This window comes from Bos grunniens, chromosome 18, assembly GCF_055505025.1.
Source record: "Bos grunniens cultivar Pamir isolate PY7600 chromosome 18, Bosgru_T2T1.0, whole genome shotgun sequence".
NCBI lineage: Eukaryota > Metazoa > Chordata > Mammalia > Artiodactyla > Bovidae > Bos > Bos grunniens.
Window position 1 is genome coordinate 39,806,944 of NC_141182.1, and position 24,817 is coordinate 39,831,760.

The following is a 24,817-nucleotide window of genomic DNA, read 5'->3' on the forward strand; positions in this document are numbered from 1 at the left end:
TTCTTGCTGATAACGAGTGAAGAATGTGCCTCCTTTCTGGGCCAAGACTAAAGGAGTAGGGGGATGTCCCCTCCAGGCTGTCTGTCTCCTTCTACCAGCTCCAGGCAAGTGATGTGAAGGTCCAAGGGGATTACAAAACAATGAGATGAAAGCATCCTGTGTCCCCAAATCAAACATGGAGAAAAGCTTCCCCCTTTGGAATATTTCAGGGGAGAGAAATAAACTTGTATTTGAATTGTTATACACGTTGAAGTGTATTTGTCACTATAACTCTGGAAATAACAAACTTTTACTTAAAGGGCCAGATAGTAAATATTTTAGGCCTTGTTGCAATTGCTCAGCTCTGTTGTAGCATTCACATATGTGAATGTGACTGTGTGCCAATAAAACTTTGTTTATAAAAATACGCAGTGGGTCATATTTGGTCTGCTGGCTGTAGTTTGCTGACTCCTGCTATAGCCATTGTGCCTCTCGATAATATATTTATTTAGCTTCCATGGAAAAATATACAGAGAGTGGGGTCCAATAGTAATCCTGTCCTGGGCTATAGTAACAATTAGACTCCAAGTGTCTATATGTTTTCTACACAGTATTTTTAAAAGGTAGGGAATTCTAAAGATCAAATTCACAAGATGGGTAATTTCTGGAGACTAAAGTAGAGAAACTGGATCATAAAAGGATAAAAAGGACACATTCAACTCTATATGCATTGTTTATTTCTTCAAGGTCAGTTCAGTTCAGTTCAGTTCAGTTCACTCGCTCAGTCGTGTCCGACTCTTGCGACCCCATGAATCGCAGCACGCCAGGCCTCCCTGTCCATCACCAATTCCCGGAGTTCACTCAGACTCACGTCCATCGAGTCGGTGATGCCATCTAGCCATCTCATTCTCTGTCGTCCCCTTTTCCTCCTGCCCCCAATCCCTCCCAGCATCAGAGTCTTTTCCAATGAGTCAACTCTTTGCATGAGGTGGCCAAAGTACTGGAGTTTCAGCTTTAGCATCTGTCCTTTCAAAGAACACCCAGGGCTGATCTCCTTTAGAATGGACTGGTTGGATCTCCTTGCAGTCCCAGGGACTCTCAAGAGTCTCCTCCAACACCACAGTTCAAAAGCATCAATTCTTTGGCGCTCAGCTTTCTTCACAGTCCAACTCTCATATCCATTCATGACTACTGGAAAAACCATAGCCTTGACTAGATGGACCTTTGTTGGCAAAGTAATGTCTCTGCTTTTGAATATGCTATTTAGGTTGGTCATAACTTTCCTTCCAAGGAGTAAGTGTCTTTTAATTTCATGGCTGCAATCACCATCTGCAGTGATTTTGGAGCCCCCAAAAATAAAGTCTGACACTGTTTCCACTGTTTCCCCATCTATTTCCCAGGAAGCGATGGGCCCAGATGCCATGATCTTCGTTTTCTGAATGTTGAGCTCTAAGCCAACTTTTTCACTCTCTTCTTTCACTTTCATCAAGAGGCTTTTTAGTTCCTCTTCACTTTCTGTCATAAGGGTAATGTTTGTCAAAAAAGAGTTGGCTTCAAGAAAAACCATTAACAAAGTGAAGACAGCCTACAGAAGAGGTAAAAACCTTTGCAAAGATATTTCTGGTATGGGATTTATATCCAAAACGTGTAAAGAATTCTTAAAACTCAACAACAAAAGACAAAACGATTTAAAAAAGGGCAGAAGATTTGAATAGCTGTTTCTATAAAGAGGTATACAGATGGCAATAAGCACAGGAATAAGCTCAACATTATCAGAGAAACACAAACCAAACCCACAGTGCAAAGGAATATTGCATGAGCAGGATGGCTAGAATAAAGAGGACAGACAGTAACAAATTTGCTGGGTTTATGGAGAAACTGGAACCCTCATAACTTGCTGCTGGGATTGTATTAGTAGAACACATTGCAGCCACTTTGAAAAACAGTTTGGTAGCTTTTTAAAATGCTAAAGGTAGAGTTATAAGACTCAGCAATTCAATCAGATGTATACCCAAGAGAACTGAAAAAAAAAAAAAAAAAGGCATGTAAATTGGGAGAGTAAGACTTTGAAAAGATAAAATAAGAGAACTGTATACTTTTTCTTCTTTTGTGGAAAGAAGGTAAAGTCCAAGTTAAGAGTAGTCACGATAAGTCAAAGAGTAGTGTAATTTCAAGGCTAGTTACTAAAAGAATACTAAACAAGGGTACATCTTCCAAGTTAATAGAGGAAAACTACTGGAATAATAGAGTATAATAATATATTAATAAGTTTTATTATTTATATTTATAATTTATTATTAACTCAGTACATTAATTTGATGTTAATCTAAATAAAATTATGTAATAATGACAAACAGAAGATGTGACTAAATACTGAGCCATAAAGTTCGGAGTATTTAATTCTTACAGAATATATTCTAAGACCATAATGCAATTAAGATAGAAATAAACAATAAAAAGGAAACTTTTTTGGGACAAGAAATTTCCTTGTTTTGGAAATTAAGAAATATATGTCTAAATAATTAGTAGAGGCAAAATCACAAAGAAACTGGAAGCTATTGTCAACTGAATAATCAAAAATTGAAGGATTAAAAAAAAATCTAAAAAGAATGGAAGGATTTAGCTAAAGCTATAGTTAAAGTTTGGCCACTCCTAGGTCATCAATGCCAGCCTTCACCTTGCTTTCCGGGGCCACGTGGACGACTTGCACTGACAGCCCAGTTCTTCCCAGAAACTGAAACTGGTCTGGACTGGAGAAAGGATACAGTCTCAGGAGACAGCAGAAAAAGAATGTGGAGACCGGGCCTTGATCTGCGTAGAGGAAGGCGGTCGTGTTTTAGTTGCTCAGTGGTGTCTGACTGCAGTCCCATGGACTGGGGCCAGTTAGGCTCCTCTGTTCATGGGATTCTCCAGGCAAGAATAGTGAAGTGGGTTGCCATTTCCTTCTCCAAGGGATCTTCCCTACCCAGGGATTGGACCCGCGTCTCCTGCGTTCCAGGCGGATTATTTACCGCTGAGCCATTAGGGGAGCACACAGAGGAAGTTGGGGGAAAGGAAGTCAGAAGTGGTATGCTGCTGCTGCTGCTGCTGCTAAGTCGCTTCAGTCGTGTCCGACTCTGTGCGACCCCATAGACGGCAGCCCACCAGGCTCCCCCGTCCCTGGGATTCTCCAGGCAAGAACACTGGAGTGGGTTGCCATTTCCTTCTCCAATGCATGAAAGTGAAAACTGAAAGTGAGGTCGCTCAGTCGTATAGGAAACAGATTTTTCACAGATGTTGCCAGACGAATTTAATCGCACAGCAGTGCTGTATCCATTTCCCCGCAGGAAGATGGGACAATGATCGGCCCTCGTGGCTGTGGCTGAATGGGCTCTCTGTGGACCTAAGCATTTACTTCTGTTCTCTGGCAGCATGTGAGGATCCCTCTACTTGCCGAGTCCGCGGGGCCTCTGTAAACGCCATCCCGGAAAGCAGATTCTTTTCTGTGAATGGCAGCAAAACATTATGCCCTCTCTGAGGCTCGAACTCAGGACCTTCAGATTATGAGACTGACGCGCTGCCCACTGCGCTAAGAAGGCTGACAGACAAGATGTCTTCTTTACCGCTAAAGGGAAAGTGCCTGCAGCCGCTTCCTTTGGCCTAACAGCCTCACAGGAGTCAGTGTTTGCCGGCAGAGCGCCGGTGGGTCCCGGGACAGCTGGGGAAGGACGGCTCCTCTCTTCTTCCGGGAATGGAGCCGTGTTGCGGCGGGAGGGAGTCCCGCGCCTGCCTGGAGCTCAGGGGGTCGAGAGAGGAGGTGGGCTCGTGCAGCCGCGCTCGCCGGGGGTGGAAGGGTGCGCGCGGCCGGTGGGGTTCTGCGGAGCGAGCAGGAGTAGGCGCGGCAGAACACGCGAGGGTCCCGCGCTGGCACAGGCTCCGAAGGAAACCGGAGAGCACGCGCCTGGCTTTGGCGGGAGGACGGGCGGCAGGGATGCGCAGAGCAGGGAGGAGTCGGCGCGAGCGGCGGGCGGCGCTGGGGGCGTCCGCCCAGACGGCCACTGTCGCCGGAGCGCTCGGGGCGTGAGCTCGGGCTTGTGTTGCTGACAAACGGACGGTGTCCGGCTGGACGAAAGCTGGAGGGGGCGACACCCGCTGCAGATGGGCATCGGGGGGGAGGGGCATCCCTGAAGGGTGGGAAGGGACCTGGGGCCAGGGCAGGAGGGCGGGAGGAGGAGAGAGGGGTTCGGAAGAATTTGGGGCGTGAACTCTCCAGGCCCTGAGCCGGCCTTAGGAGTGGGGATGAGTTAGGAGAAGGGAGAGAAGATTCCAGAAGACTCTTGGATGTGAATTCAGTTGGAAAGACGGAGGAGAAACCATGATTGCCTTGGATTTGTTATCTTACTCGTTTATTCAACCTGGTGGTTCTGCTTTCTCCTTCAAATCATTTTGTGTCCTTATTACATATCAGATCAGATCAGATCAGTCACTCAGTCGTGTCCGACTCTTTGCGACCCCATGAATCGCAGCACGCCAGGCCTCCCTGTTCATCACCAACTCCCGGAGTTCACTCAAACTCATGTCCATCGAGTCGGTGATGCCATCCAGCCATCTCATCCTCTGTCACCCCCTTCTCCTCCTGCCCCGAATCCCTCCCAGCATCAGAGTCTTTTCCAATGAGTCAACTCTTCGCATGAGGTGGCCAAAGTACTGGAGTTTCAGCTTTAACGTCATTCCTTCCAAAGAAATCTCAGGGCTGATCTCTTTCAGAATGGACTGGTTGGATCTCCTTGCAGTCCAAGGAACTCTCAAGAGTCTTCTCCAACACCACAGCTATCTAGGTTGGTCATAACTTTCCTTCCAAGGAGTAAGCGTCTTTTAATTTCCTGGCTGCAGTCACCATCTGCAGTGATTTTGGAGCCCCAAAAAATAAAGTCTGACACTGTTTCCCCTGTTTCCCCATCTATTTCCCAGGAAGTGATGGGACCAGATGCCATGATCTTAGTCTTCTGAATGTTGAGCTTTAAGCCAACTTTTTCACTATCCACTTTGACTTTCATCAAGAGGCTTTTTAGTTCCTCTTCACTTTCTGCCATAAGGGTGGTGTCATCTTTATATCTGAGGTTATTGATATTTCTCCCGGCAATCTTGATTCCAGCTTGTGTTTCTTCCAGTCCAGCGTTTCTCACGATGTACTCTGCATTATTACATATAGAGCATTGCATTTCGGAGAGCGGAAGAGCAGCAGCGTTCCCTCTAGGCAGGGTTTAAAATCTTATTGTTACAAGAATGCAGGGTGGATGGATGAATGAGTGGATGGGCAGAACATATAACATAGCACATATAAGTCAGAAGGCATTTCTTCCTTATTTCTTCACGGGAATTTCTGCTGCCGATGCCCAGAAGGCATTATTACCGAGGAATCACTACCCCATCCCGTTTATCCAACAATTATTACGAGGTACGATTACTGCCTTGGGCTGGGCGGCTTATTCTCTCTCTCAGCCCTCGTGGAATTATTGTTTTCACCAGGGAACAGTGTATCTGGTGGGTCTAGCCCCTTGCCCCCACTGACCCCTTTCAGGGCTTTGGTGCTCAGCTGAACGCAGGTTTCAGGTCATCTCTTGGACAGTCGTTCACACTGGTTCCCTGTTGCTGCTCTGATTTCCCAGGGCACTTAAGTGACTGTATTGCATCCTGTGGTTCCAGGTTGTTCTCAGTTGCTCCCTATGTGTCTCCTCCCTTGACTGGGTGTTCTGTAATGCAGGGACAGAATCTGAGCCACCCCTGGGAACACCACATTCAGAAGGATGGTCGAGGAGGTTCTGGACCCCACCCCTAAGCCCCTTTCTACTGCCACCTCCTGCCTAGACTCAGTGCGCCTGTTTAGTGAACAAAGAGTTCACTTGGCCGGGAGTCAGGGCTTGGCATTTGTTCTCTCTCAGCCACTACCCAATCTTGACCTTGTGGCTTTCCCTCCGGGTCATCCTAGCCTGGTACAAATTCTGCCCCGAGAACAGGGAGAAACCGGCTGCGGTACAGGCAGCTCCTCCAGCGGGCCAGGTTCTCGGAGGCTATGAGAGGTGTGTGGCCAGAGCTCCCTACAACCTTCCCTTCCCTCCCCTCCCCCCGCCTCCCCTCCCGCCCCTGCCTCCCCTCCTCCCCACCCTGCCCCGTCGTCCAGCCTTGAGAAGCTGTAGAGCAGAGGGACGGTTTGTTCCAGGAATCTCTCTAAACACATTTTTCAAAGTATCCCTGCGCCCAATCCTGAATGGCACCTCACAACATTTGGGGAAATAGTTCTCAGGGCTCTGCAGCTTGGTCTCTCAGCTGGAAGAGTTAGGCCATGCGCCATCCTGCACACCCACTCGGAACCTCCCAGCCCCGCTCCAGCCTCTGCTCCTGCCTTCCTTCCACCTACCCACACATCCTAATCCGATGTTGGTCACCTACAAAGCCCCCCTGTCCTGAACTCCTCTTGCTCAGCGGCCCAGAACCAACAGAGAATGTTTCCCTGTCCTTCACTTTCCTGAATCTCTACTCTTCCCTTGAGATGATTCCTTTACCTTTGTGGCAGAGGTTGCTCTGAAATTTTCTAAATCCTCTGCAGCAGATACACAAGAACTAGTTTTAGCTTTTTGATTGATTACCTAGAGACTTCTCTATAGAAAGGCCTACAAAGGACTGGGAGATCTGAGGATTTGGGGTTGAGGTTGGGAGATGTGACCAAGGCCGTGGGGGGAGGGAGGGGAGTTAGGAAGGGGGGTCTAGAGTGCCCAATAGGATCCTGGATTGGCTACTGAAACTTGAAAACGACATCAATGGACAACTGCATAAATTTGAATAAAGTCTGTAGATGAGTTTATGTATCTATTAATTTCCTGGTTTTGATCATTGCATGACAGGTTAAGTGTCAATATTTGGGGAAGCTGGGTAAAGGGTATATGGGAACTTTATTATTTTCAAACTGTTTTGGAAGTCTGAAAAGTACTTTAAAAGGAAAAGTTAAAAGTTGAAAACAAATGAATCACAGTGGAAGCCCTCAGACCTTCCTTTAGAGATTCTGATTCAGTAAATTTGGGGAATGGGCTTGGGGATTGTACTTTTAACAAACTTCCTAGGTATTTCCAGTATTCAGCTGTAAATTCTCCTGGATCAGGTAACCATTAACATCTCTTTGATTCATTAGCTCAAGAAGTATTTGAATAGTCCACACACATTAGTGGGTGAAAACAGAAATAAATGAATAAAAAGAGGTCAGGTGTGCAATGCAAGGGTCAGAGTGACCTGGACTGTGGGAGTGGGCAGTTTTATAAGTTTCTGTGTCATAAATACATACAACTTCCAAGTTGTTAGGTTTTTTTTTTTTAATAAAATGCTCCCTATGAATCAAAACACTTTCTGCTTTAACCGAATCCCCAAATTCTTTTATTCAAATATGTTATAGTGGTTTTCTGTGCTAGTTACTGTGATCTGTGTCAAGGGGACAAAAATTAAAAAGACACAGCTCCTGCCCCCAAGGAGTTTATGGTTCACTGAGTAAGATACATAATTGGAACTAACTCTTACAGGGGCCAGAGTGTGGACAAAACTGAAAGCGGGCTTGGATTTGGCCTGAGCTTGCAGGAGGGCAGGGAGCAGTTGGGCTTCTGGAATGTGGGGGAAGGGAACAATCTAAGAGGCAGTTGGGAGCCCGTTCTGAGTTGAGAAGACTGTTGGGGGAATGAGAAGCCTGCTGGAAAGGGATGGTCCAGGAAAACTTTCAGATCTTAGAGGACCTGATGAAGGAAGGATACAGTGCTGTGATTCAAAATGGGAGAGCAGGGAGGGGACACTGGTTGGAGAGACAGTAGGTCCTGTGTTGAGTGTGCTCAGGTCTTTGAGAGGCACCGGGAGACAGTCTGTCCTCCAGGACCCCACCCTGGGGATGGAGACCAGCATGGCCACTCTTCTAGACAGCATGAAGTTGGGAGGTACAAGGCATGAGTTACCCAGGCTCAGGCTAGAGGAGGGGGGCTGGGAACTTGGGACTGGTTAGGCTTCAGAAGAAGACAGACATCCATGTAGATACTGGCCTTTGGAAATGTGGGTCTGTTGATCAAAGAAGATGAAGGCCAAAAACAAAAAAATTGAGATTGGTCCTTACAACTGCCAGAGGAGGAGTTATTAAGGGAGAATGTGTAGCTTGAGAGTCATGGAGGAGCCACAGAGTCCTGGGCCATCTCATTAGGAGGCTGTATGGAAGTGTGGTTAAGAGAGGGATGCTTGATCCTAACCCAATTCAAACCCTTATTGGGTGCATGTAAAACTCTGTCATTGAGTTTTCTCACCTTTAAATCAGGGAATGAATAGAACTGATCTCAAAGCATTATTGAAGGCTTAAAAGAGCTTGTGCTTTGATATGGATGTAGTACTCAACAGATGCTAGCATTAATTAGGGGAAAGAGATTGAAGGAGTAACTCAAAGAGATAACCAAGGCAGTGCTATCTTACCTGGGAAGAACAAGGGTTAAGAAGTAGAATAGAGTCGTCATGATATGGAGCACCAGCTAGACACCAGGGGTAGAATGTATCTTATCACAGGCAATTCTTACCTTACGAGGGAATTTCTGTTATGGTCCCCACTCTATGATGGAACAAGCCCAAGGTCACAAGAGCATTGACTTACATTTCCTGTTCTGATCTAGACCTTGAGTCTTAAACGGCCGCTGTGTTGAAGGCTGGCCTCCCATGGATATGGTCAGCTAGAGGAGACCTTTCAATGCCAAGGCTCTACGAAAATGCTGGTGACCCTGAGATGAATGAGCCTCTAGTCTTGCCCTCAGCAAGCTCCCAGGGTAAGGGTTCCTATAGCCCCTTCCTCCATTGAACCATGTCCAATACATCCCAGAAGGCCTTTTAAAGGCCCAGACTTCCCTCTGGTTCCAATACCTACTATGGCTCCCTGTGGCCTCCAGCCCAGGATCTGAATCAGCTTTACCAAGCAGCCCTCTGTCTACTTTCAGGGTCTTGTCTATGTTCTGAGCCACTCCCCCAGTGAGTGAGTGAGTGAAAGCCACTTATCATATATGACTCTTTGTGACCCCCATGGACTATACAGTCCATGGAATTCTCCAGGCCAGAATACTGGTGTGGGTAGCCTTTCCCTTCTCCAAGGGATCTTCCTAACCCAGGGGTCTCCCACATTGCAGGCGGCTTCTTTATCAGTGAGCCACAAGGGAAGCCCAAGAATACTGGAGTGGGTAGCCTATTCCTTCTCCAGGGGATCTTCCCAACCCAGGAATTGAACTGGGGTCTCTTGCATTGCAGGCAGATTCTTTACCACCTGAGCTATCAGGGAAGCCCTGAGCCACTCCCCCAATCCAGCTTTATCTCTCACAGCTGCCCAACACTTAACTTGGTTCCCTGGTCTTACCAAATCCCCTTCCTGACCTGTTAATACCCTTCATTCATCTTGGCCTTTTTGCCTGAAACCTGCCTCTCCCTCCACCAGCCACTGAAATCTCACCCACCCCTCTCACAAGCCCAGCCTGCAGGAACCCTTCCCTGGCTACACTTTTGTCCACACTGATGTTTTTCTCTTCTCTGTTTTCCTAGATTTAGAGATGGTCCCACAGCGTCACTCAAGGTGAGAGGTTATATTTGGGTGATATCATTTTTGTGTGTTGAGTTGTTTGGGTGGAAGTTCCTTGAGCCAATGGTACTTTCGCCAACTCTGGAATACCCACTGTCCTTGCACTAAGAGCTATGGGGAAGTTCCAAAACCCCATCAAACTCCCACGACCATTTATGGCCATCTGATGCCCAAGCCCAGTTCTGGGTGCTCTGGGAAAAAGAGTACTAACCTGGAGTCAGTGTCTTAAGGTCTGTGGCATTCCACCCAGTACATGGCCAGTGATGCTGAGAAAATGGACTTTTCCCTCTTGCTTCAATCTCTGCATTTCTAAACTAGATTTGGCACTGGACTAAGACCACCCACCCTAAGGGCCCTTCTGGTTACTAGGGCCAGCATTCCTCAAACTCTGATATGCACACAAAACCCTTGGGGATCTGGTTAAAATGCAGATTCTGATTCAAGAGATTTGGGATGAGTCCTGCGTTTCTGCATTTCTAACAAGTTCCCAGGTGACGTTGATGCTGCTGGTCTGTGAACCACGACTGGGTTACAAAGGCTTAACTCAGTGGTTCTCAACCCTGGCTGAAAAAAGTGGTCTGAGAGGTTGCTGCTTCTCCTTCTTTATTTTTTCCCCATTAGACAAAAATAAAGATTTTGTTGGGAGACCAGAACGTGTGATGCTAGGATTGCACCCTGGGACAATCAGAATTTCTGGGGGTGGGATCCTGGCGTCACTGTTCCTATAAATCTCCCTGGGTGAATCTGCTCTGCAGCCAAGGTTCAGAACCGCTGCTCCACCTTGTGGACAGACAGTGTAACAAAGGAGCTGTTTTCTGATCAAACTGTGGTCTTCTGCTGCCCTCTGCTGGCAGCACAGATTTCTAGCTCAAGCTGATTTCCCCCAGATGAGATAGGAATATCAGAAGGCTAGAGAAAACAATCCCATGGACGGAGGAGCCTGGTAGGCTGCAGTCCATGGGATCGCTAAGAGTCGGGCACCACAGAGCGACTTCACTTTCACTTTTCACTTTCATGCATTGGAGAAGGAAATGGCAACCCACTCCAATGTTCTTGCCTGGAGAATCCCAGGGATGGGGGAGCCTGGTGGGCTGCCGTCTATGGGGTCGCACAGAGTCGGACACGACTGAAGCAACTTAGCAGCAGCAGAGAAAACAATGCTGTTGTCCAGGGTGACCAGGTTTCCCTGCACCTTCAGGACCCACCCTGCCATGAGTGAGGACGTATAACAACCGTTAACAGCCTGCAGGGATCTTGCTCCTTCCTCTGAACCTGCAAAAACACTTCTTGGCATGACACCTTCATACTTTTTCTCCTTTCCTGGGATGAATTCTGTTTCTTAGGGACAAAGGATGGTTTAGGCTTTGCTGAATCCCCTGCATAAGAAATATTTCCCACGTATTGAATTCTCAAGTGTCCAGATTGTTGATGGGCTTGTGAGTGTTCATGGGCAGGGTCAAGGTATGGGGGCTGGGAGAGTCACAGGAATCCCACTGGTGACAGACCTGATGGGAGAGGGGAGCTGCAGCCAGGAAAGGTGGGTGGCTTCTCTAGGTGGACAGCCACTGTGACCCATGGTGAGTTAGGATGGAGGGAGGGAGGAAGAGGAAGCAGCTGGGACGTGGGACTAGTGAGAAGGGGTATTGGCTATGTCTGTTCCACCCCCCACGGGTGCCTTCCCCTCTCCCCACATGTGTCTACCTGTTTCCTCCTCAAAACTCAGCTAAAACACCTTGTCTGTCATTAGAGCCCCTGTGATCCATGTCCATGGTACTTGGTCCTCCTTTCTACCCCCTCCATCCCACTGCCTACCATCAGATCTTTGTCTCACTGTGTTTCTTTTTCTGCCTCACTCAAGAAATTCCATGGAGGGAAGAACAGTATCTTGTTTTTTCCAGTCCTCAAAGTATTGTATCCAGTGGCTGGTCATATAAAGCCATCAATAGAGGATGCTGGGTTAGGGATGCAGTAAGAGAGAAAAAGGGTCTTGTACACGATGGATATGATTTTATCATCAGTTGGAATCCTGGGGATTCTCCCAAGGGTAATCTAGAGAAAAAAGGAAAATCTCTCCAGAAGGGGCCTGCCCTGAATCCAACCCTCAGCTTTCCTGGGTGGGGATCACAAGAAATCTTAGAGGTAGACCTAAGGTTCGGAGAAGGCAATGGCAACCCACTCCAGTACTCTTGCCTGGAAAATCCCATGGATGGAGGAGCCTGGTAGGCTGCAGTCCATGGGGTAGCTGAGGGTTGGACACGACTCAGCGACTTCATTTTGACTTTTCACTTTCATGCATTGGAGAAGGAAATGGCAACCCACTCCAGTATTCTTGCCTATAGAATCCCAGGGAAGGGGGAGCCCGGTGGGCTGCCCTCTATGGGGTCGCACAGAGTCGGACACGACGGAAGTGACTTAGCAGCAGCAGCAGCAGCAGCAGCAGCAGCAGCAGCAGCAGCAGATCTAAGGTTTGGGTTACTTAGCAATTAGCCAGCAGATGGCGCTCTGGCTCCACCTAGATCTTAACTTGGGTGCCCTAGTCCTCTCCCTCATGACCAGAAATGCTGACTCCAGTGGCAGGATGCCCTCAAGCGGAATTTTAGCAGCTCACAGCCTCAGGCCACGACTTCCTGTAGCTGGCTGGCGTGCAGTGGGGAAGGAGGGCCCCGTCCACAGAGCCCACTCTCTGTGGGATGGAGAGGAAGAAGGTTCTGATGATGTCACCAGATCATGAATGCACCTTGGCCCAGGCCAAGAGCTCAGGTCTATTCCCTGCCTCGCCACTGACTTTGTGATCTCGACATGTTCAGTTCTCTCTGGGCCTGTTTCTCCTCCATCAGATGTCAGGGTTCATCCCATCCAGCCTGAAATGGAAAAAGCCACCCTTGCCCAGTTGCAGGCATCCGATATCCAGTCAAGAAAAGGAGCTGGGGCTGTTTTAGAATGAGTCCATTAGGGTCCGGGGCAGTATAATGCCTTTTCTGTAAGTTGTCAGAACTCACTGGGCAGGTATGACATGCTGATCTCTGGCTACACTAGTGTCCCATACCAGTAAGAAATATCCAGAGAAAGGATGCTCTGTTGACTCATATAGTGACTGTCCCAGAGTAGGGGTGGATTACGGAAAGGAAGAGCAGGGCAGTGGTGGTGGGAGAGTTTTAGAATAACGTTTACTCATTTAAAAAACTGATCTGGTGCACACAGGTCAAAGGGGTAAATCCATTAAATCTGTTTGGCTGTTGTTTTCTGAAACACAAATTTTAGATCTGAATACATGTAAAGTAGCAGAAAAAAATGTGCCTCTGAACAGTTTCCCCAAATGCCATTTCTTGACTGTCACAGGCCTCTGGATACAAAGGCGCCCTGCTGGGTGGTTTTCAGCAGGAACCCCGTGATCAAATTAAAAGCTCGACCACCAGGAAGTGAGGACTCAGGACGAACCCAGGGGCATGAATGTGCTGCATCATTCCCAGCCAGAGGAGGAAAGTGAAGTTTCCCCCTGCAGGACCGCTAGCCCGCCTCGTCCACAAGCAACCTCTTCCTGTGAAACAAAAGCAGAGACAAACTGAGGGAAGCAAGGAGAAGTTTAATGAAGGAAAAATAAGGAAACCTCAGGGGTTTGCCACTGCTCATTGATTTCTAGGTCTTGGCTGGCTTCTGGCCTCCAAGGAGCACAGAAAGGGTCCTAGCAGATGGAGTGAGCAGGCAAGTTTGGGGGACCCTAAATGCACAAGTGATGGGCCTTGGCGCTGACGTGCTCTGTGAACCAGTAGCTCCGACAGGTGCCACAGGCAGGAGTGGTTGCAGCGGAAAAGGAGCGGCCAGCCAGACAGGCACCTGCGGAGACCCACACCGCGGGGAAGGTCCGAACAGGGTCTTCTCTGTGCAGACGCAGCGCCGGCCCGTGGGAGGAGGAGCTGCCCACGCCCCACGCTGCGTGTCCACGTCAATGTGTCAACGTCAAGTCCGCACGTCTTGTCAACGTCCTCACATCCACGTTCTTGTCTCCGCGTCTGCGCCGAGAGCCGCCCTCCGCAGTGTGGGGGTGCAGGAGGGCCGGGTCTGGCCTTTCTGAGGCTTTTACCTATCCGTAAGGGGAGGGCGGCCACTGCCGAGGTGCGAGCTGGGTGGAAGCCAGGCTGGGGTCGGCGCGCCCCCAGCCCCGCCGTGGGCTGGGATCCTTCCGCGAGTTCCCACGTGGCTTCGGAACCCTAAGGCTCCCCGGCCTGCGGGTCTGCCACTCGCCAGCTGTGTCGCCTTGGCAAAATTGCCTCAACCTTTTTGTGTACTCCAGTCTCCTCCTCTGTCACATAGTGACTCCGAGTCCCGGCATGACAGGATGACTAGGAAGTTTAAATGAGGTAATAAGTGCTGAAGCTTGTTTTGAACAGGTTTTTTTTTTTTAATTTATTTAGAAGTATCTTTAAAAGTTTTGGAATACACTCTGAAAAGAGTATCTGACCTGAGTATCCTTGGGTGCCTGGCATTGCAGGGTGGGGTGAGGGAGAGTGGTCGCGAATGGCCATCAGGGGTTGTTGACGCCCCCCACCCCTTCAAAACGGCAAAGCTTGGAGTCCTTGGGTACAGTGTTTCCTCTGCCAGGGAGACGGTCTCCAGACTAAGCTGCTCAGAGGGGTTGTGACTCAAGAGTGGATGCCTTGGGGATTTCAAGTGACTTTCGGTTGAGAGTTTTTTAGCTTCTGAAATCCTGACACTTGGGGCGGGATTGTTCTTTGTCGTGGCGAGCAGTGTGCTGCCCTGTGCATTGTAGGATGATTAGCAGCGTCCCTAGCCCTCCCCATGAGATGCTAGTAGCATCCCCTCCAGTTTGTGACAATCAAAAATGTCTCCAGACATTGCCAGATATCCTCAGGGAGGAGAGATGGGGCCAGGATTGCCTCTGGTTGAGAACTACTGCTTTGCAACATTCTCTGTGGAGTGAGCCACAGAACGTGGCTGTTAGGTGCTCTCGCAAGATTACTTTTCTGAACCTTGGTGGTCTCTGCCCACGTCTCCTGTGCACCGTCTGGAGGGTCCAATGAAGGCATGGCAAAAATGTTTTCAAAGGTGACGGACACAGCCTTTTGAAACCCTAGCCCTTTTAGATGTGAATTACTGGTTCCTAAATCTGGTTGGGTATCGGCATGAGCTGGAACTCTGTTTTTATTGTATTTCTGTTTACTCAAATCCAAAGGGTTTTTATTAGAGCATTATACGTAGAGCTCTAAATCCCTAAGTCCTTTACTATTAAAATAATTCTGTGGGGAATAACGTCTTGAGATAACCTGGTGTGATGAATACATTTTCTTTTTAACCACAAACTTGAGAAGTGGGAGTTGCTTATTCAGGGGAGAGACCAGAGGAGAAGGGTTTTAAGGAGAAGGCCCAGCAAGGAAGGGATGTGGAACATGGAATTGGAAGCATTTGAGGTCTCCACTATTTAGGAGGTGATGTAAAAGCGCCATGCACTTGCGGTCATGCTGGGGCATCCTGAATGCCATGAGGATCTTTGGCCTTTTTTTTTTTAATGATGATTCGTCCTTCATAGTCAAATCAGGCTTTATTTTTCTTGCTTAATTCTTTGTATAGCTACTCCAGCACTTCCCCAGGAATTCCAAACCCCAGGATGTGTAGCTGCTCAGGAGTGAGGAATGTTCCTCCAGGCTTTGGAAGTTTTTTGTTTGAATACTCATGTGAGGCCTGGTTCGGGCAGTCCTTCAGTTGTAGGTCAGCTAGCCTGCGATTCTCTCATTGTGGGACTGTGATGTCTGGTACCAGGCAGCAGAAGCAAGTTTTGGAAATGCTCAGGGTGCAGCAGGGAGCCCCTCCGGGTGCAGGACAGTGCCGGTTTTTGCCTTGAGTCGCTTCTGCACTCTATGGGATTTGGGGATTTTGACAAAGACCCCAGGTGTAAGAACTGGCACCAAGTCAGGCTCTGGGAGGTGCGTGTCAGTAGCGTTGAGTGTGGCCGTTTGAGTCGCTCTTCCCGTTGTGTGTACCCGGATGGTCGTCTGCACAGCTGTCCCTGTGAGTTCGATAATGAGGATTCCAGCTAGCGCCTTGTGATGTCACGGCTGTGGTGCGACAGATGTAACGTACATGGAGGTACATTGGGAAAGATGTGTGCGCCCTGGCAACATTGCTGGGTGCTTTAAAGCATGGAGGTGGTTCTCTGCGGAGCGAATATGGCCGTTATCATGGAGTCTCTAAAGATGCCTCTGGGATGTTGAGTGCTGCGTGTTATAGACCAAGTCGAGGTTGCGGATCATCCCTGATGTGTAGGTTCAGAGATTCTGGTTTCCCATGTGAGAGGTAGCCGTGAAACCAGGGCTATCAGTCTTGGCGTTAATTGCAGATGACACCTCTTCACGCTGGTCAGACTGTGCCAAGGATTGTGATGTGAATAGTTACAAGAGTGTGGAGCCCTCTGATTTGCTCTGTAGACAGCAGAGCCAATGCTGGAGTATGCCCAGGCTCCACAGGGGCGGGTGGGGGGCCATCTTAGAATTCTCACTTGGAAGAGTCAGGGAGGAGGCTGAGGAAGGTGATGATGGGGTTGGCCCGGGACTGGCCATGCTTGTGGAATCGAGTTGGTTCCCTTTTGAGGCTATGACACTATGGCTCTTCTACACGGATCTGCAGAAGTGAAGGGTTTCAGCAGAGCACAGCTATGTGACCAGAAGAGACCTTGGAGGAGCCCAGGACAAGGTATAGGGGCTTCCTCTGCAGGCCGGGACCCCAGTTCAGGCTGCCCTCCTCCAGTGAAGGGCTAGGAGGGGCTCATGGGCTGTCTCATTGTTGGTGGTGGGAAGAAACAGTTCAGCCGGTGGTCTTTACAGGGGTCAGATAGTTGTTTGAAACCCAAACCTCAGATTGTCGTCTGCGTAGACTCTCTTGGGCCAAAGGAAGTTCTTACTAGGTGGGGGGTGGGGTAGAGCACAGGTTGTATTTTCTCAGTAGGTCTGAGGGGAACCATAGGTGGGAGGATGCAAGGGGGTGCAGGGGGTCTTCCTGGTGGCGTGGGTGTCTTTGTCTCGGTGTGACCATGGAAATTGTGGAAATGACAGGCAGCCTGTGGCATCCAGCTCCCTAGAAGAGGAGGGTTTGTTGCATATGTGGAGGGACCCAGCTGAACAGCCAGGAGGTGGGTGCCACACTAGAGGCCTCAGGTGACCCCTGGGAGTGGTTGTTGGGGCTTCCAGTCCAGCCCGGGGTCCTTCAGCAGGGAGAGAGCCCCCACCCCCCATTGGCCTGGGGAGCCAGATTTCACCTGTTTTGATGGTTGGACAGATCACAGGAACCTCTGGTCATCGCAGGCATCTTCCAGGAAGTTTCTGGCGGACTGCTTACATCTTGGAACTTCTTGAAGAGACAGCTTGTTGGAGAGTCTCTCTTTTTCTTGGTGTGTTTGTCCTAAAACATGTCTCAAATTGGCAGTTCCCACCTCCTCTGTGGCAAGAGCTCTTTTAACATCCTGTGCCCAGAACAGGAGTTTGTGGCTTTCCTATTTAGATGGCAAATGTAAATTTTAGAGGATCTTTTTTGTTTCTCTAATTTTTTTCTCCAGGTCTTGGATTTTCTGGTTATCCATTTTCAATTTCTCGAGGAGTGTCTGCTCTTTCTCCTTCCTGATTGGCTGGCTGTGCACCAGCGCAGCCTCGTGGCCCATGGCCTTCATTAGGTCCTGCGTGGTTTGGCTTCGTCTGTCAGGGGTGCGTCGAGTGGCCAGATGCAGGGAACTCTTGCCTCCTTCACTGCTCCCTTTCCTCTTCCAACACTTGCCCGCTGGACACATCATCTCACCTGGGATTGGGAGGCTGCGTCTTTTTTCAAACCATTCCCTTTCTTCCTGATTTGTTTGTGTTATGGAGCCGTGACTTGCTGTTGATGGCCTCTGAAGGCCTGTGTGACTCTCCTCTTGATTTTCCGGTGGAATGTGGCCTGTGCGCCTTCATTGTCTCTCTGCGATGACACAGTGGTGTTCCCGGTCTCCATTTGGATGGGAAAGAGGCTACCTTTTTTGAATCATTGTGGGCAGTATTTTGTTCTGGGATCGTTTCATCATGATCGAACTCATCAGACTTCTGATTTTCTCACCCTGGGATTCAGTTGCTTTCTGGCTGGTGGTGCATTGCATGCTGGGGTCGGGGGCGGGATGTGAGCCGCAGGAAATGGCACCAGGAAGCTGGGGTATTTACTTGCCAACTCCAGTCTCTCCTTGATTGAGGGATGCTCCTCAGGTGATAACCCTTTCGATTGTGTGGCCTCCCTGCCTTTTGGGGTCCGTTTCTTTCCCTTTATACTTTCGCCTGGGGCTCTTCAGCTCTGCCAGTTAACCCAGCTATGGTTTCAGCTGCTTAGTCTTTGATACGATAATCTACTTCAGAGGAGTGCCTCCTGACATCATGATCTTTCAGGAAAGTAGAAGCCAAGAGAAGGGAGTCCGGAGCAGCAGCCTCCTTCCTTCAGGACTTAGAGAGGCTACTTTGGGGTGAGGGGAGCACAGCTGGCACCCCTTCAGTTTCATCTCTCTGTTTGCTGACAATATCCCCCCTGAGGATGCACTGCCCTGACCACACCTGTCCCAAAACCGGGCCTGCTATGCAGGCTTTTGTGATTGAGAGTGTAGTTTTGTGGTCATGAAGCACCCTTCACAACTTCAGTTTGGTTTTTAAAATTAACATTCAGGAGCCTTGCTTTTCTTTAACTGTTAAGTTTCATTTGCAATTTCTGCTCTAACAAGCGTTAGCGATTTCTTTTATGGGAAGTTGGTGAGATTCTGGGTCCTGTTGGGGACAGTCAAGGATGAGAACCCATCCCCTGCTTATGACAAGCTAAGGGGTCACAGACTGATGGTTCTCTTCTGCCCTGGGCTGATGTTCAGTGAGCTCATTTCTGAATCCATGTCACAGGGGTATGGGCTGGCTTTTGGAGCGCACAACTTGAGCAGCCGCAAAGGCCCTTTGCTTGGTTTAATGCTCTGCTCTCGTCGCCTTGTAGTTCTTCCTAATCTTCTGGAGTGGGAGACCCCCTGTTTTCTTTTAGCACTGATCAGCCCTATAAATCATTTGCCTGGTTAGTCCTGAAGAAGGGCAGTTACAGACCACATTGTGTCCCTGGAATATTACTGAGGGCAGTGAAGGAAGAGGGAACGGTCATCAGAAAAAGAGTTGTGCACAGGGGCTGGGGTTGAGGAGAGAGAGTGGAGGGTGAGCATGGAGGGAGTGGAAGGGGATCAATGGGGATGAAGAGTATGAGAGATTAGCATTTTGTATGGGACTCAAAAAAGACAAGGACACCCCTGCAATCCAAGGGCAGGACAACCCCTGGAAGTATTTGCTGTCTCCTCCACTAGGAGCCCGATATGGGCAGGTTCTTCATGATATAAACTCCAGTGTGAGTGTAGCTCACAGCCTGTGGTTATTGCTCCAAACAGTAGTTGTCAAGTGATGACAAACTTCATAACGAGCTGAGTGACAGTGAAATCTCTTGATAAGCAGCCAGGTCCTGATCGGTCAGGGCCCTGATTAAGTGGAATCCAGCTGGTGATTTGGCATTGATCACTGATATTTCTATTGTTGGTTTAACGTGATGGAGCATGTACCCTTCAGGACATATCCATGGGATTTGAGCCTGTGGCGCCGACCCCGTGGATCTCTCTGCACCTTTTAAAGACCTTTCTTCTCTCAGCTCCTCGCCCTCCAGTCGGGATTCTGTGTGTCTCTCCTGGGTTCTTTTTTCTCGCCCACCTCTCACTGTGGGCACCGTGGTGCTCCAACTCATGCACCTTTTAAAGACGTCCACTTAACAGGGTGACAGACGGTGTGATCGCTCCCTCCAGCCACTTCTGTCACTTCCTGCCTATTTCCATGTTAGGTACATGCTTCCCACCTGGCCAGTGTTCCCAGCCTTATCCCTGCAACTATACAACCTCTTTGGTCAATGCAGGTGGTCCATACACGATTAATTTGCTTGCATTGCCTCTCTGGTGTACACCCAGCCGCACCTGCCTTCCCTCTCCTGGGAGCTGCTCCCTCCAAGGCCAGCTCTCCCCTGCTCTCTTTGTGTGTGGATTGCTGGAGAAAGTTCTCCAGGATGAAGCACCTCTAGGAAGGTGATGATGCTCAGAGCCCAGGACAGGGGTCTCTGTGTGTGTCCTGAGCAGCTGCAGCTTCCTTTGGGAGGGGGAGTGGGAACCTTCAGGGCCTAGGGTGAATTTCAGCACACTTTTTAATCTGTTTCCTTTCTCACCTAACACAGCTTTCAGGCAAATGTGGTCTTCCACTCTACATTCTTAAAACTCATTGAGATTACCCAAAGAGCTTTTGTTTATGTGGGTTAAAACTATTGGTATTTACTGCATTTGATGTCAGAATGGAAACATTTTGAAAATTATTGAGTCATTTGAAAATAGCAATGATGAACACATTGTGTTGACATAAATAACATTTTATCACTATTATGAAAATAGTTTTGACCTCACAGACTCCCTGTCCCACAGTAAAGGGTCAGGTTGTTCCCCAAAGTGAAAGGTCTGCCTTTTGTTTGTATGACTTTACACTCTCTCTGTCTGGAGATAAACTGCAGTGCATTCTACTTTAGCAAAGTTCGCTCAGGTTGGATGGGCTTGCCTCCTTGGTTTACCGATTAATACCACTGCCTACAACAGGGAAGGCTATTTTTGACAGCAGAGATGCTGTGTCCACCAGAAAACTTTTTGGTGCTTTATGTTGAATTTATTTGTTGTATCCTAGAACAGACCATTTTATAACACAAACAATACAAACTCCTTATTTGGTAAGTGGTTTTTAGTATCTTATTAGGTTGTGCGACTGTCAGCACTGCCACTCCGATGTCCTTCTGCCTCATTCCGGAACATTTGCACAACGAAACCCCACACCAGCTAGCGTTCACTCCCCAATACCCTTCCTTGTCCCCAGCCACGGCCCCAGTCCCTGACAGCCGTTAACCTGCTTTTGGTATCAGTGGATTTGTCTGTTCCGGACATTTCATATGAGTGAAACCATATAGGACGTGGCCTTTTGTGTGTAACTTGTGTGTGTAATGTTTTTGAGGCTGATCCATGTTGTAGCCCATATTAGTACTTCATTCCATTTTATGAGTGATTAATATTCCAGTGTGTGGATATGCCACATTTTATTTATCCATTCATCAGTTGATGGGCATTTTGGTCTGTTTCCCCTTTTTGGCTATCATGAACAATGCTGCCATGGACATTTGTGTGCAAATATTTATGTGGACTGAGCCTTCAGTGTTCAGTATGCCAGTATTTTGGTCGCTTGATGTGCATCGCTGACTCATTGGAAAAGTCCCTGATGCTGGGAAAGATTGAAGGCAGAAGGAGAAGAGGGTGTCGGAGGATGAGATGGCTGGATGGCATCACTGATGCAATGGACATGAACTTGGGCAAACTTCGGGAGATGGTGAGGGACCTGGAGGTCTGGCGTGCTGCAGTCCGTGGGGTCACAGAGTTGGACACGACTGGGCGACTGAACAAAAACGAACAACATGCCTTCCATACTCTTGGGTCTGTCTACTTTTCACTGTTACTTGAATGGGTAACCAGGGATTGTTTCTCAGGTACCCACAATCATATATTAATCAAGTGTCTATATCTCTTCTGATGAGTCTTTGTAGATTTTGTCTTTTCAAATAATAAACATAGTAATAATAAACATAAACTAATACAATTATGTAAGGTTTAAAAATAAAATAAAATTAATTTAAAAAAAAAAGAAGAAAAAAAAAAGAAAACTAAAAAAAAAAAAAAAACCTCTTTGTCTCTCATGGAAAAATCAAATTTTCTGCAGATGATGACACACTAACTGTGAAGCAACTGCATTGTCCTTTTAAGGACAAAAAAAAAAAAAACAAAACATAGTAAAAGAAGAAAACTTTCAGGATATCATTTACATGTACTGTGTTCTCTGACATTTATTTCTCAGAGCAGCCAGCCCTGGAAAATCACAAAGATTTATTTTTGCATCTTATTAGAAGAGAGGTGCCAGAACGAATTAGGTTTATTTAATATATTACTATTTTAAGATTTGCATAAGACTTGTCAGATCAGAGAGTGTTTTTGGCCTTCTTGTGGTTATGCTTATATAAATGAAATGTTAATGTGAGTGTCTTAGAAATTATATGGTTTATGGAAGCTCCTGGCAACTTGTCGGTGCCTTACTGCCTGTATATTTTTACCCTTAGGGGCGCGGTTCATCTGAAGTCTCATCTAAAGATTGTTCTGTACTATAGTCTGAGAGAGAAGTGTATTCTCCTCTGTTCTGATCTTATTGGTTAGTGTAATACGTTAACCGCAGCCATGAAATCTCTGTCATCTTAGAGATGTTTTTGTTTAGTCTGGTGTTTGCCTGAAGGCTCTGCTCTAAGCTGCAGAGTGCTTGAGTCTTCAGTTAAAGAGGATGGTCTTAGAGCCTCGTAATAAAAGACTGTACCAGGTACTTCAAACTGCCCATGCTTTATACGAAGAACAGACTCTTGGGCTTCTGAGTTGACTTCAGTTAGGCAGCTCTCAGACTATTCCCGTGGACTGAGTTGGGATTTCCAAGACTTTTTTGGTCCAGAAGCAGGTAAGAATGAGTTACAGAGCACTGCATGGAGGGATGTGGGAATTTCATTGTGGTTTGTTTTTTTTAAATTTTGGTAGTGTTTATAACACTGTGCTTACTGGCTCTGTGAGGAAGCCTTTTTTCTTCTTCAGCTCCCTGTCATCCACAACAGTTCCGTAGATTTTGCTTTTGTAAATGGGAATAAGACACTTAAAAATGATACTCCGTTTTTCACAGTGACATTTCCCTAATGGCTGATGATGTCAGTCATCTCCAGTGTGTTTATTTGCATTTATAAGTACTCTTCAGTGAAACGTCAGGGGTAAGAATTTGAAGGATGCTTGCACACTGTCCACTCCAAGCTTCCCATTCTACAGATGGGGAACTCGAGAGCAAAACCAGGGCCGTCTGGCCGGGTTCTCTTGGTTGACTGTGATCTCTGCGTGGAAACAAAGGGCTGGCATAAGGAGGACTGAGCGCCCCGAGCCAGACTTCTGGGCAGTTTCTGGGACCCTCACGGGCCTGGGGTATGAGGTCAGCTGCCGGGCCACAGCAGACAGAACCATCCCCTTGGCGTGTCCGCCAGGCTCAGAAGACTCCCACCCCCGAAGGAGGAGGTGGTACACCGGAGGGGGACGCCTTCTCTAAAAGGTGAGACTTCCCAAATTTGGAGCCACCTGGGTCCCCGTGAGTCCTGGGGCAGCCCCAGTCACACAGCGTGAAGCAGAGGAAGCCTCCTGTGCGCCAGCCACAGCACACATCATCCCCACAGCTGCCAGTTAGAGAGGCTCCATGCTGGGCACCACGCAAAGCGTGTGAAGCCAGGATGGTCTGGACCCTCACAGAAACACTTGCTGGAAGACACACCCTTACCCTGTCTCATAATGTGCCAGGAGCACAAACATGGAAGAGGTGGCTCTGTGTTTGCCTGTGTTTCACTTCATGTTGCTGTGCTGTGTGTTCACTTCCAGTCACTACAAACTTGGCTGCTTAAAGCAGCACAGATTCATTACCTTACAGACCTGCAGGTCAGAAGTCCAAGTTGTGTTAAAATCAAGGTACCGGCAGGCCTGTGGGGTGGCTCTAAGGAAGAATATTCTCCTGCTTTTCCTAGTTTCTAGATGCTTCTCACTTACGCATCACTTTCATTCTGGGTTTGGCCTCCATCTTTCATCTCCAGGGACCTTTGTGATGACTTCAGGTGCACCTGGATCATCACCAAAGGCAGCTGATTCCTTCTACAAGTAATTCGCCTTTGCCACATAATATATTCACTGTACATCCTGGGATTAAGACTCAGACATCTTTGGGGCCACTCTTCTGTGGAGCTAGGGACACCAGGTGGGGAGGAGGCTGGGAGGACTGGTGCCCTCAGGTATGTGGTGGAGAAGGTACGGGCGGGGCAGTAGAGTGAGAGCTGCCCTGGAGGACTTGCCTTCTAGCTGGGGAAGCGCCTGAATGCACATCAGGGCATGTGGTCATGTGCTGTGGAGAGAAATGTTCCTGGGGAAGGGGTTATGGGGTACGGGGTGTGGATGAGTGGGTTGCAGTTTCATCAGGGTGGGCCTCATTGAGGAGGTGACAGTTGAGCCACCTCCTCAAGGTGGCTTCTCAACAAGACCAGAAGGAAAAGAGAGAAACTTCAAAGCAGCCTGGGGAGAGATTGATGACTAAGCCTTCAGGGCTGCAGGGCCCTGCAAGAGCTGGTCCTGTCTGGTCTTTGAGCTTTATCCTCTGAGCTTCTCCCTTCTCAGCTTCAGCTCCCAAGGGACTAGCATTCACCACCAACCCCACTCTCCACCCCACTGAGCCTGGCTTCATCTGGCTCTGGTGCCTGCCAGGCATTATCACCAAGGAATTCCTCCACCCTTAGGGGCCTCTTGCCTGCTTTTCTTCTGACCCACCACTTACCAGGAAATTGCTAGTTTCCTCGTCTCTCAGGCCTGGGAGCCTTTAAGCTCTCAGCAGTCAGGAACTGGTCTGTTCGCTCCTGTGTCCCCGGCACCTAGCATTTGTTTATCTTGCAGATGTTTGTCAAAAGCAAATACCGTGAACCTGCAGTCTGTTTTCTGTTGGTGTCCTGACAGACACCTGATATCAGGCAGCATGTCCCACATCCTGGTTCAGTCAGTTCAATCATTCAGTCATGTCCGACTTTTTGCAACCCATGGACTGCAGCACGCCAGGCCTCCTTTTCTTTCACCATCTCCCAGAGTTTGCTGAAACTCATGTCCATTGAGTCAGTGATACCATCCAACCATCTCATCCTCTGTCGTCCCCTTCTCCTCCTGCCTTCAATCTTTCCCAGCATCAGGGTCTTTTCCAGTGAGTCAGTTCTTCTCATCATATGGCCAAAGTATTGGAGTTTCAGCTTCAGCATCAGTCCTTCCAATGAGTATTGACTGATTTCCTTTAGGATTGACTGGTTTGATCTCCTTGCAGTCCAAGGGACTCTCAAGAGTATTCTCCAACACCATAGTTCAAAAGCATCAATTCTTCGACACTCAGCTTTCTTTATAGTCCAACTCTCATCTCCATACACGACTACTGGAACAACCATAGCTATGACTAGACAGACCTTTGTTGGCAAAGTAATGTCTCTGCTTTTTAATATGCTGTCTAGGTTGGCCATAGCTTTTCTTCT

General features: G+C 48.2%; 1 long non-coding RNA gene and 1 other non-coding gene across 2 annotated transcripts; one reads left to right on the forward strand and one right to left on the reverse strand.

Annotated features, from left to right (window-relative positions):
* Nucleotides 1-3,484: 3,484 nt before the first annotated feature.
* On the reverse strand, nucleotides 3,485-3,557 carry TRNAM-CAU (transfer RNA methionine (anticodon CAU)). The gene has a single exon. It is a non-coding gene; the product is annotated as a tRNA-Met (tRNA).
* Nucleotides 3,558-9,444: 5,887 nt separating this feature from the next.
* LOC147353537 (uncharacterized) lies at nucleotides 9,445-13,200 on the forward strand. Its single transcript, XR_015145717.1, has 2 exons — nucleotides 9,445-9,583; nucleotides 12,929-13,200. It is a non-coding gene; the product is annotated as an uncharacterized LOC147353537 (long non-coding RNA).
* The last annotated feature ends 11,617 nt before the right edge of the window (nucleotides 13,201-24,817 follow it).